The sequence below is a fragment of the Hyperolius riggenbachi genome, chromosome 4, assembly GCF_040937935.1.
Source record: "Hyperolius riggenbachi isolate aHypRig1 chromosome 4, aHypRig1.pri, whole genome shotgun sequence".
NCBI classification, from domain to species: Eukaryota; Metazoa; Chordata; class Amphibia; order Anura; family Hyperoliidae; genus Hyperolius; species Hyperolius riggenbachi.
In genome coordinates, this window is record NC_090649.1 from 295,014,592 (window position 1) to 295,031,765 (window position 17,174).

The 17,174-nt window shown below is 42.6% G+C and overlaps 1 long non-coding RNA gene across 1 annotated transcript in view; it reads right to left on the bottom strand.

The window, feature by feature from the left end:
• LOC137570756 (uncharacterized) overlaps positions 1-17,174 on the bottom strand; it is a 66,353-nt gene that overhangs the window by 34,474 nt on the left and 14,705 nt on the right. The window contains exon 2 of the long non-coding RNA XR_011031167.1: positions 16,954-17,079. This is a non-coding gene — a long non-coding RNA (uncharacterized lncRNA). The remainder of the gene's footprint in view (positions 1-16,953; positions 17,080-17,174) is intronic.

The following is a 17,174-nucleotide window of genomic DNA, read 5'->3' on the forward strand; positions in this document are numbered from 1 at the left end:
AGCGGATTATTTCCACTTGTGTTTACATTTAGCCTGCGAGCCGCGATCAGCGGCCCGCAGGCTATTCACGGAGCCCCCCGCCGTGAATTGACAGGAAGCAGCCGCTTGCGCGAGCAGCTGTTTCCTGATTAATTAGCCTGCAGCCAGCGACGCAGATCTGCGTCGTTGGTCCTGCAGCTGCCACTTTGCCGACGCGCGTTATGAGTGCGCGGTCGGCAAGTGGTTAAAATCTCCACGGTCCTAGCCACATGTACATAATAGCAATATACCTTAGTTGATTGCCTAAGGAATACATTTTTGTTTATTGCGTGGTTCAATTCTTTACTGTGCATTTATTTGTTTGGTACTTGATCTGACTGATTACTAATGGCCAAGTGCAAGAAATGTGTCAGGCATAACATCTTTATTCTTCATCTTGTCCCACCCTTATTTTGAGTATAATACCACTCGTTGGCAAAATATGTTGGTATCTCACCATGGACAAACAAGATCCCAACAACACCTAAAATATTATGAATAAGTTTATGGTATGTGGGAGTGTAGCCATCCTCTTGGATGCAGGCAAAAGAAGAACATGAACACCAGAATGGATAGAAGGATGGTGAGAGTCATAGACATAAATGCACGGGCAACTTCGAAGAGTTACAAGCTGAACTCCAATGTTAAAGTACAACTGAACTGAGTGGGATGTGGTAGCTGCCATATTTATGTCTTTTTAAACAATTTAAGTTTCTTGACAGTCCTACTGACCTCTTTGGATGCAGTAGTGTCTGAATTCACAGACCCGAAACATGCATGCAACTAATCCATTCAGACTTCAGTCAGAAACATCTGATCTGTATGCTTGATCATAGCCTCTGCTTATTGTATTGGAAGCAAAAGATCAACAGGACAGCCAAGCAATCTGCATTGTTTAAAAGGAAATAAATACAGTGTATCAGCCACCATATATATCTCTCAGATCAGGAGCGCTTTAGGTCCATCAGTGTTTGAGTTCAGTCTATAATCTGCAGCACTCAAATGGCACAGGGTTAAATGCCCATGCAAGTAGCTTCACCCATCTATCATGAACCCAAGATCAAGGAAAAGTTCAGCACAGCTCCATAAAATTGCAAAGAAAAAAAATGTAAAATAGCTTTAAAACATGCAAACTAATGGTGGCCATACATGATACAATTTTTTCATCCAATCTTACCATTTCTACGTAATATAAGGGAACTGCCTAACTGATCCTTTCAATATATTCACTTAATTTGCCCTTATACTACATAGAAATGGTAAGTCTGGATGAAAAAAATTGTACCATGTATGGCCACCTTAAGAGAGATATTCCCAAGCCGTATAATGGCTACAGCCTGCAGTTTTAAGCTCCTGCTCTTGTTCATGCTGCACAGTAATGGCTAAAGCCAAAACACTGGACTGTTTTTAAGTGGCTTTCTATGAGCCCTGCCTTTGACAAGTGTAGAAATCTCACTAAGAACCACCAGAATTACTTTGTGTTATTATCTTGTATATTTTGTTAAGTAAAAAATATAAAACAATGGCCTCAATTCACTAAGATTATCTCCTGTCTTTAATAATGTTTCTAGAGTTATCTCCATGGTGATAAGGCATGTAGTATTCAGGAAATATTTTACCTCAGGCAAACTTAACGTTAACGCTTCTGTCTTTAAATTAAGGAGAGATCTTTAAAGTTAACTCTTCTATCCTTAAAATAACGCCAGAATTCCAAAGTTAAAGACAGACTGTTAATTAACTGCTGTGAAAATAACTACACAGAAGGTAATTTAAATACAGGGGAGGTAACTTAAGGAATGAAGAGATAAGATAACTGTCTTACTGTGAAAACTTATCTCTACACCTTAAAGGCTGCCATACACTGGTCGATTGCCACCAGATCAACCAGCAGATAGATCCCTCTGTGATCGAATCTGATCAATCTATCAATCTATTGGCTGCCTACACTGCAAACAGATTTTGAATCGATTTTGCTATGAAACTGATTCACAATCTGTGGAGCTGCCGCTTCCGCCACCCTCCCCCCCCCCCCAGCATACATTACCTGATCCAGCCGGCGCGAGTCCCCCGGTCTCCGCTTTCTCTTCTCCGCTTTGGGCTCCAGCTTCACTTTACTTCTTGTCAGGGGAAGTTTGAACAGTAGAGGCCGCTCTACTGTTTAAACTTCCTGTCGGGACAGGAAGAAAGTGAAGCTAGCGGACCGTGGGGACATGCGCCGGCGGAACAGGTAATGTATTCCTGCTAGCGTCGATCGTCGGACATTCGAATGCCGCTATCGACGCACTCCCGACCTGCTGGCGATTGAGCGAAAGCTTCCTCGCGGGCAGATCGATGGGAACGATCGATTTCAGGACGGAAATAGATTGTTCGGTCAGCGTTTGCGCAACGATTTCACAGCAGATTCGATCACAGTGTTTGAAACTGCTGTATATTGGCGGGAAATCATGTAAGTGTATGGGCCCCTTAACAAGGCAAGATCAATGTGTGGGGAGGTAAGCTTTCTCTTACCTTATTATCTCCAGCATAATCTTAGTGAATTTAGGCCACTGTCTGATTTTTGTGAAGCAGGCTATGAACAATGATGGATGCCAGTCATTTTGTGAGTTTCAAATTATTTTAAAAACAATTGCGGATTATTATTCTCCTGTGAAAGGGCTATCAAAAAGTGTCTAAAATGGTACTTGTGGATACTGGAAGTTTCCTTTTCTACAGTTTGATTCATACAATTTTTCATTATTGCTCAACCTTTCCACGGTTTGTTCAAGGTCATGATCCAGCATTCTATATTTGACAGAAAGAAATCTGTATTATCATGTTCATGATTTAATTTTGTCTGTTTCATCAGGAGTAGAGGAGAAAGGAATCATTAACCACTTGAGGACCGCCCCCAGCCGATGGGCGGCAGCAAAGACCGGGCCCAAACGACCGCAATACGCCCATCGGCGGGGGCGGCATCAGCGGTGGCTGTGCGGCGATCGCGTCATCAATCACGCGATCACCGCCGGCAATAGGCTCCACCCACCCTGCTCGGAAACCCGCCGGCCAATTAGCAGCGCCGGTGGGTTTCAAAAGCGGCGATCGGGCCAATCAGAGGAGTATAATACACTTTGTTATTGTAACAAAGTGTATTGTACTGGCTGCCTCCTCCTCTGATGGTCACATCGCCGCCGGACCATCAGAGAGGACAGGCAGCCCTATCGGATAAGTACACAGTACACTTTTTACCCACACAGACCCTCCGATAGCCCACCCCAGCCCTCTGAACCCCCCCCCCCCTGACCACCCCAGCACACCAGTACCTGCACCCCACCACCCACCTAAAAACCCATCAATCACTGCCTGTCACTATCTAGGGACGCTATCCCCCAGGTTAGGTCCCTAACTGCCCCCTAGGGTCCCCTGATCAATCAGACCCCCCTCCCAGACCACCCCCCTGTATACTGTATACATTTGTATACAGCTGCCTTACCCACTGATCACCTGTCTATCACCTGCCTATCACCTCTTGTCACCACCACCCATCAGAGCAGACCCTAAACTGTCCCTTGGGGGTACCTGATCACCCACCCAGACCCTCAGATTGCCCTCAGACACCCCCTCCTGATAACCTCCCCAGTGCATTGTTTACATCTATTCTCCCCTGTAATCCCTCACTGATCTCCTATCGTCACCCCCTGTGTCTGCCACCCACCAGATCAGGACCCAGTCTGCCCCGTGCAATTTGATTGTGCTGACATTCTATTTGATTGTGCTGTAATTGTATTTGATTGTCCCATGATTGGCTTTGATTGTCCCGTGATTGGCTTTGATTGCCCTGTGATTGGCCTGTGATTGGCTTTGATTGGCCTGTGATTGGCTTTGATTGGCCCGTAATGGGCTTTTATTGTCCTGTGATTGGCTTTGATTGTCCCGTGATTGGTTTGATTGCCCTGTGATTGCCCTGTGATTGGCTTTGATTGGCCTGTGATTGGCTTTGATTGTGCCGTGATTGGTTTGATTGCCCTGTGATTGCCCTGTGATTGGCTTTGATTGGCCTGTGATTGGCTTTGATTGTCCCGTGATTGGCTTTGATTGTCCCGTGAATTGAGTGCCCTGTGATTGGCCTGCGATTGCCCTGTGATTGCCTTTGATTGTCCTGTGATTGTATCTGATTGCCTCTGATTCCCCACTTGCCACCACCCCCCTGTCACTATCCTAGTGATCTAAAAACAGTGATCAGTGAAAACTGTCACTTTTTTAGTATCACTAGTGTTAGCAGTTAGGCCAGTTAGCTAGGCCCCTTTGTAAGTGTCAGTTAGTGCTCAGCCCACTGCACCACAGTCACTAATTAGCGTCATCACTGTCGCTAATCAACATTGGTACTATATAGTATCTGTAAGTGATCATTACTGATCGCAGTGAGATCTATTAGGGTCACTAGGATCCACAAAAAAACGCAGTGTTTGCCAGATCAGGCCTGATCGTTCGCCTGCACTTGCGTTCAGCCCGCCCCACCGCAGTGACAGATTTTTTTTTCTGATCACTGCAAAAAACACTGTACAATAGCTGTGGCACTGTAATCATCGGTTTTGATTTTTTTTTATCAAAACTCAGTGATCACAGCTTTCTACCTCTCAAATACTCCCTTTTGCTAGGTAGGTGCTCTTTTTTTCTGGGTAGTCTCAGAGGAATACCCCCTAAATTTAGCAGTCCACCATGGCAAGAAAGGGGTATTCCGATGATGAGGTTCTCAGGTACATGGCACAGTCGGATGAGGACGATTCGGACGCCTCATTCGACGAATCTTCCAGGTCAGAGTTTGAACCTGAGTTGAGCAGTGGCTCACTGACCGATAGTGATGACGAGGTTGAGGTCCTGGCTAGAGGCAGGCGTACCACACCCCATGTTGTTGGACCGCAGGTGGCGCAGGATCGGCCTCAAGGGCAGCAGAGTGGTGTTCGTGCTGGTCTGAGATTTCATGGTGGGGCAGGCACCAGCAGCACAACATCTGGACCTAGAACCAGTACTTTCGTAGACCCTGGTGAAGTGGCGAGCACCAGCATGGAAGTTGAAACTGGTTCGGTGGCACGTGCAGTAAGATCCCAGTCGCAGCCACCAAGAAGACGGGCCCGTACTACCCCTAGTTTACCAGAGGTGCTGGCAAACCCAAATTGGCAATCCCCTGATTCCGCCGCACCCGTACTTCCCCCTTTCACCGCCCACTCTGGAGTCCAGGTGGAGACAGATAATCTAGGATCGGCCCTAGACTTTTTCTATCTGTTCTTCACCCAGGATCTCTTAGACTTAATTGTGGCAGAGACCAACCGTAAGGCCACACAATATATAACCGCCAATCCGGAAAAGTTCCTTGCCCAGCCTTTTCGGTGGAAACCAGTCCAAGTTTCCGAAATTAAAATTTTTTTGGGCCTTCTCCTTCACACGGGACTAGTAAAGCAGAATGTGTTGCGGTCTTATTTGAGAACATCCTGCGCTTCCTGCACTTCAATAACAACGAAACCTGTCATCGAAGTGACCACCCTGCTTTTGACCGGCTCCACAAAATTCGACCCCTTATAGACCACCTGCCATCCAGATTTGCAGATGCTTATACCCCTGACCAGGACATCTGCGTAGACGAGTCCCTCATACATTTTACCGGGCGCCTTCGCATCAAACAGTACATCCCAAGCAAGCGCGCCCGGTATGGGGTGAAACTGTATAAGCTCTGTGAAAGGGCCACAGGCTATACATCTTATTTTAGGGTCTATGAGGGAAAAGACTCAAAATTGGAGCCGGTCGGATGCCCTGACTACCTGGGGAGCAGTGGAAAGGTTGTGTGGGACTTGGTGTCACCCTTGTTCCAGAAGGGGTACCAATCTTTTTGTGGACAATTATTACACAAGTGTGGCCCTCTTTCAGCACTTAAAAATAGAAAAAATCCGATGCTGTGGCACAGTGCGGCCTAGTCGCCGGGGCTTCCCCCAATGGCTCATTACCACCAGACTTGAACGGGGGCAGAGGGCCGCCTTGTGTACTGACGACCTGCTCGCGGTGAAATGGAAGGACAAGAGGGAGGTTTACTTCCTGTCCACCATTCACGCAGACACGACAGTTGAAATTCGGTGAACTGAGGTCATTGAAAAACCCCTTGTCGTTCATGAGTATAATACTAACATGGGAGGGGTGGACTTCAATGACCAGAGGTTAGCGCCCTATTTAGTTGCCCGAAAAACAAGACGCTGGTATAAAAAAGTGTCTTTTTACCTCATTCAATTGGCAATTTACAACAGCTTTGTTCTCTACAGTAAGGCTGGGAGAACTGGATCGTTTATTCAATTTCATAAACAGATCGTGATGGAACTCCTGTATCCAGGAGGCGCCGTGGCCCAACCCCAAGATGCAACTAGCCGGCTGCATGGAAGGCATTACGCCTATCCAATTCCGAGTACCCCAGGTCACTGAATCCGAAGAAAACTTTGTCGTCTCTGCAGCAGGGCTGGAATAAGGTGTGACACCACTGTTTATTGTCCCACCTTTCCTGACCAGCCTGGCCTATGCCTAGGGGAGTGTTTTGAGAGGTACCACGAGCAGGTACACTATTAGAAAGTAGGGAACTCCAATCACAGCGGTAGGCACACAAGGGTCTCTCAGTGCTATTTCACACTGCTGTGATGCATTAGGGCAAAATGCCTAGCAAAAGTCACACTTTGCGGTCCCCCCCTACGCCGGAAGTGCTTGACTTAACGCTAGTGCATGCCTACGTTACTGCGTGGCTTCTGTGGCAATTTCGATCGGCCCGGAAGTCATGTTAGTCTATGGCGACGCAGTTCATTACTAGGCCGAATGCTACTCTTGTGGTATTCCCTGAAGGTCTGTTTTGGACGATACGGTGCGGCGGGCTCGACCCACTGGATATGTCAATATGCAGTGTGAAACCAAACATCTGCTTTCGAGAGACCGTAATACACAGGGCTGCCAGAAACCTTTCCTTTCACTTGGGACAAAATGCGTAATGTACTTCGCCACAACTCTGTGCGATTTGCACTTCGCACATTGTCCCATGGGGGAGGAGAGGTTTGTCCTCGGGAGGTAAGTTAAAAAAAACAAAAACAAACAAAAAACAGGTAAGCAAAGAAGTTAATGTTTGGTTTGCAATGTTAAGGTTTTTATTAAAAAAGTTCAAAGTTTATTAATGTTAATGAAGTAATTGCTTTGCTGCTTGCTCGTTTTTTGGGTTTTTTTGTATTTTTTTTCTCTTTTTCCATCCAATAACCTTCCAGGTGGACCAAGCGAACAACTAACCAGCTGCAGCACTGATGGCGCATCCTGACAGAACATTACGCGTCTGTCAGCTTACACACAAGTCGGTGCATGCAGCGCTGCAGGACGAGATTTCTCCTCCGCAGTCAAAAAGATACGTTGCCGAGGCATATGGGCCGAGGAGTGGTGTTGGGGTTTCATATGCTTTGGCAAGCACTTTGTATCAAAAAAGAACTCTGGCAATGATTTGTTCATCCACATCGATCGATGTGAATGGATAAATCAGGTTTGCCAGGGCATACAAGCTGGTGGGTTTGGATTTTTGGGGCGGCAGCTCCTATGTCCTGGCAGACGCCTTCCCCTCTTTTTTTATCAAATTTTTTGGGCAGATATTTATTCATCCACATTGATTGATTGATTGTTTGATGTTCATTTTTCCTTTCAGCCCAGAGTGCATTACCCTTATGCCCAATATAAGGAGTACAGCAGAAACTCCTGGCCATACTTGTAATGATTGCAGAGACCCTAAAATGCCAAAACAAACCCCACGAATGATGCCATTTTGGAAAGAGGACACCTCAAAGTATTCCGTTAGGTGCATGGTGAGTTCATAGAATATTTTATTTTTTGTCACAAGTTAGCAGAAATTGTGTTTTGTTTTTTTTTCACAAAATGTCATTTTCCGCTAACTTGTGACAAAAAATAAAATTTTCTATGAACTCACCATGGCCCTCATGGAATACCTTAGCGTGTATTCTTTCCAAAATGGGGTAATTTGTGGGGTTTGTTAACTGTCCTGGCAAGTGGGGGGGTGCTAAATTGTAAGCACCCCTGTAAAGCCTGAAGGTGCTCATTGGACTTTTGGCCCCTTAGCACAGTTAGGGTGCAAAAAAGTGCCACACATGTGGTATTGCCGTACTCAGTAGAAGTAGTATAATTTGTTTTGTGGTGTATTTTTACATATACCCATGCTGGGTGGGATAAATATCTCTGTAAATGACAATTTTTTTATTTTTTTACACACAATTGTCCATTTACAGAAAGATTTCTCCCACCCAGACTGGGTATGTGTAAAAATACACCCCAAAACACATTAAACTACTTCTCCCGAGTGCGGCGATACCACATGTGTGGCACTTTTTTGCACCCTAACTGCGCTAAGGGGCCCAAAGTCCAATGAGTACCTTTAGGTTTTCACAGGTCATTTTGAGAAATTTCGTTTCAAGACTACTCCTCACGGTTTAGGGCCCCTAAAATGCCAGGACAGTATAGGAACCCCACAAATGACCCCATTTTGGAAAGAAGACACCCCAAGGTATTCCGTTAGTAGTATGGTGAGTTCATAGAAGATTTTATTTTTTGTCACAAGTTAGCGGAAAATGACACAAAAAAAACAATAAAAATCAAAGTGTCATTTTCCGCTAACTTGTGCCAAAAAATAAAATCTTCTATCAACTCCCCATACTACTAACGGAATACCTTGGGATGTCTTCTTTCTAAAATGGGGTCATTTGTGGGGTTCCTATACTGTCCTGGCATTTTAGGGGCCCTAAACCGTGAGGAGTAGCCTTGAAACGAAATTTCTCAAAATGACCTGTGAAATCCTAAAGGTACTCATTGGACTTTGGGCCCCTTAGCGCAGTTAGGGTGCAAAAAAGTGCCACACATGTGGTATCGCCGTACTCAGGAGAAGTAGTATAATGTGTTTTGGGGTGTATTTTTACACAAACCCATGCTGGGTGGGAGAAATATCTCTGTAAATGGACAATTGTGTGTAAAAAAACCGAAAAATTGTCATTTGCAGAGAGATTTTTCCCACCCAGCATGGGTATGTGTAAAAATACACCCCAAAACACATTATACTACTTCTCCTGAGTACGGCGATACCCAATGTGTGGCACTTTTTTGCACCCTAACTGCGCTAAGGGGCCCAAAGTCCAATGAGTACCTTTAGAATTTCAAGGGTCATTTTGAGACATTTGTTTTCAAGACTACTCCTCAAGGTTTAGGGCCCCTAAAATGCCAGGACAGTATAGGAACCCCACAAATGACCCCATTTTAGAAAGAAGACATCCCAAGGTATTCCGTTAGTAGTATGGTGAGTTCATAGAAGATTTTATTTTTTGTCACAAGTTAGCGGAAAATGACACTTTGTGAAAAAAACCAATAAAAATCAATTTCCACTAACTTGTGACAAAAAATAAAATCTTCTATGAACTCACCGTACTCCTAACGGAATACCTTTGGGTGTTTTCTTTCTAAAATGGGGTCATTTGTGGGGTTCCTATACTGTCCTGGCATTTTAGGGGCCCTAAACCGTGAGGAGTAGTCTTGAAAACAAATGTCTCAAAATGACCTTTGAAATCCTAAAGGTACTCATTGGACTTTGGGCCCCTTAGCACAGTTAGGGTGCAAAAAAGTGCCACACATGTGGTATCGCCGTACTCAGGAGAAGTAGTATAATGTGTTTTGGGGTGTATTTTTACTCATACCCATGCTGGGTGGGAGAAATCTCTCTGTAAATGGACAATTGTGTGTAAAAAAAATCAAAAGATTGTCATTTACAGAGATATTTCTCCCACCCAGCATGGGTATGTGTGAAAATACACCCCAAAACACATTATACTACTTCTCCTGAGTACGGCAATACCACACGTGTGACCCCTTTTTGAAGCCTAGGTGCGCTAAGGGGCCCAACGTCCAATGAGCACCTTTAGGCTTTACAGGGGTGCTTACAATTTAGCACCCCCCAAAATGCCAGGACAGTAAATACACCCCACAAATGACCCCATTTTGAAAAGTAGACACTTCAAGGTATTCAGAGAGGGCTATGGTGAGTCCGTGGCAGATTTCATTTTTTTTGTCACAAGTTAGCAGAAATGGAATTATTTTTTATTTATTTATTTATTTTGTCACAAAGTGTCATTTTCCGCTAACTTGTGACAAAAATTAAAATCTTCTATGAACTCACCATGCCTCTTTGTGAATACTTTGGGATGTCTTTTTTCCAAAATGGGGTCATTTGGGGGGTATTTATACTATCCTGGAATTTTAGCACCTCATGAAACCTGACAGGTGCTCAGAAAAGCCAGAGATGCTTTATAATGGGAAAATTCACTTTTGGCACCATAGTTTGTAAATGCTATAACTTTTACCCAATCCAATAAATATACACTGAATGGTTTTTCTTTATCAAAGACATGTAGCAGAATAACTTTCGCGTTCAAATGTATAGGAAATTTTACTTTATTTGAAAAACGTCAGCACAGAAAGTTAAAAAAGTCATTTTTTTTACAAAATTCATGTCTTTTTTAATGAATATAATGAAAAGTAAAACTCGCAGCAGCAATCAAATAGCACCAAAAGAAAGCTGTATTAGTGACAAGAAAAGGAGGTAAAATTCATTTAGGTGGTAGGTTGTATGACCGAGCAATAAACCGTGAAAGCTGCAGTGGTCTGAATGGAAAAAAAGGATCTGGTCCTTAATGGGCGAAAAGACTGTGGTCCTCAAGTGGTTAAGGCATAAGGAGTCCCTGTATGCTGGTTGACTAATACTGGACCCTTACAACAGATCTTCCTGTCTAAAGCACACCATAAATTATAGAGAGAATAAGTTTCAAATTATACAAGTGTTATACTAGTGTTAGTTTAGTGAGAACCAAGTATAAATTCAAGATTTCAAGATTGAATTTGCATGATAGAATCTTTGTATGATGCTCAATCTGCAGATATTACAAAGGAAAGTGCAGGGAGCTGCATATGTATGCTGTTCTGGATTTCTGGGTTATCGTATTCCCCAAATTACAAAACTTTTAGCAGATAGGTCTTTTAATATTTACTCTATTTTAGCAGTGTATTTAGTCTGCCTGGAGGTGAGCTTTAAGTTGGCAGAGATAAGGTTGAACAATCTTGCAATTTGTTACAAACAAAATTATTCCCACAGCATCTAATGGCCTTCAGGGTCAAGGCACATTCGAACAATGATCAACTGTGGACAAGTAATATTAAGTGTCTAGATAATAAACCTTTCCACAAATACCATAGTAAAGTCTTGTTGAATTACAGGATGCATATAAAACTAGGCATCTGTTTTCAAGGATTGGTTACACCTAGGAGCATAATCCCCTTATTGCAATTGATGGCACATTCTGTCAGTCTATGAAGTGCTTATGAAAAGTGCCAGACTGCCAGAACTTTAAGTGTGGGAAGATGCATTGCTAGTAGTAATAAATAATGCTTACACCAAGGATCATTACTGCCTATTATGGTTCATGAGCAAATCCAGTAATACAAAAATTAAATATCATTCAAAATAGTTTACAGGGCAAAATATTTATTGATTCTTACCAGTGTTGCTTGCAAATTGCCAAAGTCATTTTCGGATCGAAAATCCGATTTTCGCTTTTGCCGAATTTTCGCATTAATTCGCTTAAATTTTCACGTTTTCGCCTAATAGCGAAATTTAAAGGGAAAGTACCATATTTTCGCCCAAAAACTACATTTCGAAAATAACTGCTATATTCGACATGTGCTTAGCATGAAAATTCGAAAATTGATAGGAAGTAATGTCTTCTCTTCCCATATTAGGTCTCCCATGATTCTTAGCTGCAGAATTGACCCAGGAACCATATAACTACAACCAATCAGACAACAGACAGCCCCCTGAGAAGACTAGCTCTCTGACACACCAGCCTCTGTTGGGAAAAGTTAGTGGATGTGATAGGAGTAGAGAGAACTTAGCTAGCTACCAGGGGCATAGCAATAGGGGGTGCAGATGTAGCCACTGCACCGGGGCCCTTGGGCTACAGGGGCCCGAGGGGCCCAGCCTCAACCACAGTATTAGCTCTATATTGGTCCTATGCTGATAATATTCAGTTCTATCGATGATTAGAATAGCAGTGATCATTAACACACTGTTTCCTATCCCTTTCTTGCACCTCTGACACTGTGGTTGTCCTTGGTTGCTTTTGGTGTGGCATATCAATTATGTATAGAGAGCTTGGGAGGCCCCAATGCAAAACTTGCACTGGGGCCCACAGCTTCTTAGCTACGCCACGGCTAGCTACTGCTCATTTATTTGCAGTCTGCTGTATGTTTGTGGTTTGAAAATCTCCACAAATACAAGCTACAGCAGGCTGGATTGTAGTTGTATTCTAAAACAAAAGTCTTTTTTAAAGGAGAACTGTAGTGAGAGGTATATGAAGGCTGCCATATTTATTTCCTTTTAAGCAATACCAGTTGCTCGGCTGTCCTGCAGATCAATGTGGCTGCAGTAGTGTCTGAATCACAATAAAAACATGCATGCAGCTAATCTTGTCAGATCTGAAAAAAAAAAAGTCAGAAACAACTGATCTGCTGCATGCTTGTTCTGGGTCTATGGCTAAAAGTATTAGAGGCAGAGCATTAGTAAGGTAGCCAGGCAACTGGTATTGTTTCAAAGGAAATAAATATGACAGTCTCCATATTCTTCTTGCTACAGTTGTCCTTTAAAGGACAACTGTATTGAGAAGTATATGGAGGCTGCCATATTTATTTCCTTTTAAGCAATACCAGTTCCCTGGCTATCTTTATGATCCTCTACCATTGAGGCCCTGTTCAGACTATGGGAGTTCCTAGCCGTTTTTACAGAACGCATACAGAAAGATTTTACGCATAGAAACGGCTACTAATATTTTCTAATGGCCTCGTTCACATGTACTGTATGTGTATGAGACGCATACGTTTCTCATCCGCATTGCTGCACGCAGTTCTGTGCGTCACACACAGAAACGGACGTAATGAAAGTCTTTGAACACGTATCAAAAAAGCATACTATTGCGTTTTAGTGTACGTTTCCCTCTGCAGTTCCCAGAATTCTTTTTTTCCCCCAGGTCACGTGTGTGTGCAAAATGCAATAAAAAGCAAATTCGAACGCAAGAAAAGCATGCGTTTTTCAACTTGCGTTTCTTTGAATTGATACGCGTTGTACAAATGCTAACCATAGCCCCTGAACAAGCATGCAGCAGATCAGGTGTTTCTGATATTTGTGTCAGATTTCTGACAAGATTAGCTGCATGCTTGTTTCTAGTGTGATTCAGACACTACTGCAGCCAAATAGACAGTTGTCCTTTAAGCATGGTCGCTGTGTCCAAGCCGATGGTCCGATGTTTTTTTTTATTTTTACACTGCCAGCTTCTCCTGACTTATGGGGGTGATGGTCACACAGACCAAGCCTCTGATCCCCCCCCCCCCCCCCCCCGGCGCCAATGTCTATTTATGGGATATGTACACTGCCTGCTTCTCCTGACTTATCTGACTTATGGGGGTGATGGTCATACAGACCAAGCCGCTGCCCCTCCCTCCTCCGTCAATTTATGGGATATGTACACTGCCTGCTTCTCCTGGACCTGACTTATGGGGGTGATGGTCACTCTGACCGAGCCGCTGCTCCCCCCACTACTGTCATTTTATGAGATATGTACATTGCCTGCTTCTCCTGGACCTGACTTATGGGGGTGATAGTCACTCTGACCGAGCCGCTGCTCCCCCCACCACTGTCATTTTATGAGATATGTACATTGCCTGCTTCTCCTGGACCTGACTTATGGGGATGATGGTCACTCTGACCAAGCCGCTGCTCCCCCCACCACTGTCATTTTATGGGATATGTACACTGCCTGCTTCTCCTGCATTATGGGGGTGATGGTCACTCTGACCGAGCCGCTGCTCCCCTCTGCCTCTGTAATAAATAATACTGACGTGCACTTCATATAATATTTTTTTTTATTCAAATCAGTATGTATATTGCGGCTTTTAACAAAAAAAAAAATAACATAAATGTACACCTTTTTCCTATCGTAACTTTAAAATTTATTTTTTCCAAAACTATAAGGTCTTTTTGAAAAATTATTTTTCCCCCTTATACCCACTGTTTTCCTTAACATACTCTGCCGTTTTGGTGATTCTAGCTTGTAAGGGGGCTTTGCAATTTAACGCGAAAATCAAGGACATTAGGCGAAAATAAACGTGAAAATATTCGGCGAATTTTCGCTTGTGGAAGCGAAAATTTTACTTATTTAGGCGAAAATTCGGCGAAAAGAATATTTGCATTTTCGCTCTTCTCTGATTCTTACTGATACTTTTTAATTGTAGTGGCCATAGTTTTTGGCGACAGGATCATACCAAAATCATATCATGGGGCCAAATAAGCTTTGTGGTCCTTTTTGGTCTTCTCAGGAGCTATATTTATCAGTAGTTATTATAATGTAGTGGTTGCTGCTGCTAGTGAAATAGGGCTGCTGCTACTAGCAACTCAGCTGCTTATGTGGCATGTTTTCTGTGTGTCAGTTGTAGATGTATGCTTATATCATATGCATGTGAAACAACTCTTGCAGGTTAATCCTCTCTCCATCATTACCAAAGCATGGTTTTGCAAATGGCTAAACTATGCGATAAACACACCACTTAGCTGCCGATTGCTGTGGTCAAGTGTCCTTCAGTTGCAAAAAGAATGCAACGGAATGGGAATATTCATACCACATGCGTGTCAGCAGTTGAAATGTGGTACCGCTGCTGCCCGGTAGAACAAAACACTGTATATAGTATTCAGGGCCAGCTACCACTGGCTCAAATGCATATGCAGTGATTGCTGCAAGGCAAGTGCTGGATACTTGGAGCTGGCTGTAAGCGCCCTACACAGAAACAGGAGCAAGCAGTAAAGTAATATGCTGTCATCCATTTATGTAAAAGAGCCTCAATACTTGTGGTCTTCTGGTTTAAAGGATCACACAACAATGTAAAATACATACATAAAATGTACATTTGACCCTAGAGTAAAATGCACTATAAATTACTTTTTACCTATGTTGCTGTTGTTAACGGTAAATAAATAAGTACAGTGAGAAAGACATTCCCCCATGAGGAGATAAACTAATCCAAAACCTGTCAGATCTGTGAGATTTTCACTACCTACTGTAAGCAATGGCAACCTAGGAAAGAAATAATTTATAGTGCATTGTACTTTGTAAAAACTCTGTGTTTATATGTACGGTATGTATTTTATAATTTTTCACGATAGTTGTCCTTTAAGAAATCAGTTGTTCTTTAATGAGTCAGAAAGCAAGCTAAGCTCAGCACCTATCAGGGGACCTCAGAGATGCCAGAGTAAATATTTGCCTCCTAATGTGTTGATGGCATGCTGCCTTTTCATATTCTGTTTAAAGTAGCAGGCACCATAGCAAGTGATGAAACTAACACTCTAAGCTGATTTTAAATGTGACATATTTTCTTTTAATTTGAATAAGCATTTCTCTTGCTAGACCCAAGGTGCTGCTTGTGGCTCATTATTTTTGTGGCCATATTTTTTTGTTTTACTGTTAATATTGTATTTCTTTGCAGTTTACATGAACATTATTTTTGAGGACTGATACAAGGAGAACAAGGCAAATCTATTCTACAAGTGCTGACAGGTATGTTAATTGCTTGCAGATAACATCTGTTAAATACAAACTTTAGCTACAGAGCTTACAGTATGTTGTACTACGTATTTTATATTTAAAAGTTAAACGTGCTTTATGGCTGTAAAGGCGGCCAAACGGTGTTGGGTAGTGTTTTTGATAGTCATCCAGTGGCTGACATAACACCTGCTCTTTTCCATATTTTTGTGGCTTTTCTGGATAAGCACAACTCACCTTTGAAGCTTGGGGAGTTGTGGTTTTCTTTGATTAAAGACAATTTAAGATCTAAGATCAGTGAAAGCTTTTTATACACATATTTAGAAACTCACTGGGATTTCTTTTTTAAAATTTGACTCTGAAGCTAAGCTTTCAGCTTGGAGCAGGAATCACCCTTCTTCATACTTGCCTGTTGGAACATCCCTGAACTCACTCATGTGCACTCCAATTAACTTATAAATGGGAAATCCTAATGACGCAAGTGGCTATCACGCTGAAGCTGATCACCTGTTACTAGTCTTTCCTTATACTAAGAGGTTGCTACATGGTTTTACTCCTCATTGATAGAGCATTTCATAAAACAAGTCTGCCAATACACGCTATAAAAGTAAAACATTTGATTCCACACTCCATATGTTCCTTCCAAGTTACACCATAACTACATATAGTAGTATATAATACATTATTTAGGATACCCAATTTTACATGAATTATTCTAGTTTCCGCAGCAGAAACACTTCCTACATCTATATGTACAGTAAATGCCTCTAAAATAGGTGCTTGTGACCATGGTATAATATACTGGTAAATGATATAAGCAGAGAGTGAGTTGGGGAAATTTCTTATGTCTAATTTGCAATTTGTGCAGTAATATCACAAATATCATCACACTGAGACAATTACATGCGAAGATGTAAGTGTTCCTAACTGTTCTATGTTAAATGAACTCTTGGAAGGCCACCATTTCTCAGAGTCATTTTTATAAGCTCTACGGGTGATTGTATAACACCAATCCTACCTAATAAAATTGCAGGTGTCTGCATTCACCTGCGTCCGTGTGTCCCATGGCTGTACTGTGCAGGCGCAAGGCACCACGCCATGCGCACGAGGGCCTTGGGATTCCTGGTGGCAATGTGCATACGGATGTGCGCGCATGTTAATTAGCATACGAGCCTAATGGCTAGTGATATTTAAAGTGGGATTACATTCTATACAGGATGAATAAAAAACATTATTTAACAACCTCACAATAAGTGTACTGTACCTGTATTATATTTTCCTAAGTACAAAGCCTGGCCCCATGGTAAATACTTTTCTTTATATTCATCCTGGGTGTTCATCCATCTTGAGCTCACTTCTGCATGAAAAAGACCATTGCTCCAAAATCGCTCTAAAATCAGTCCAATAATGCTCAACAAATTAATACAAGATTGCTAAAAAAAAATCACTTGAAGATCACAGTTGCTGGAAAATCAACTTTTCTTT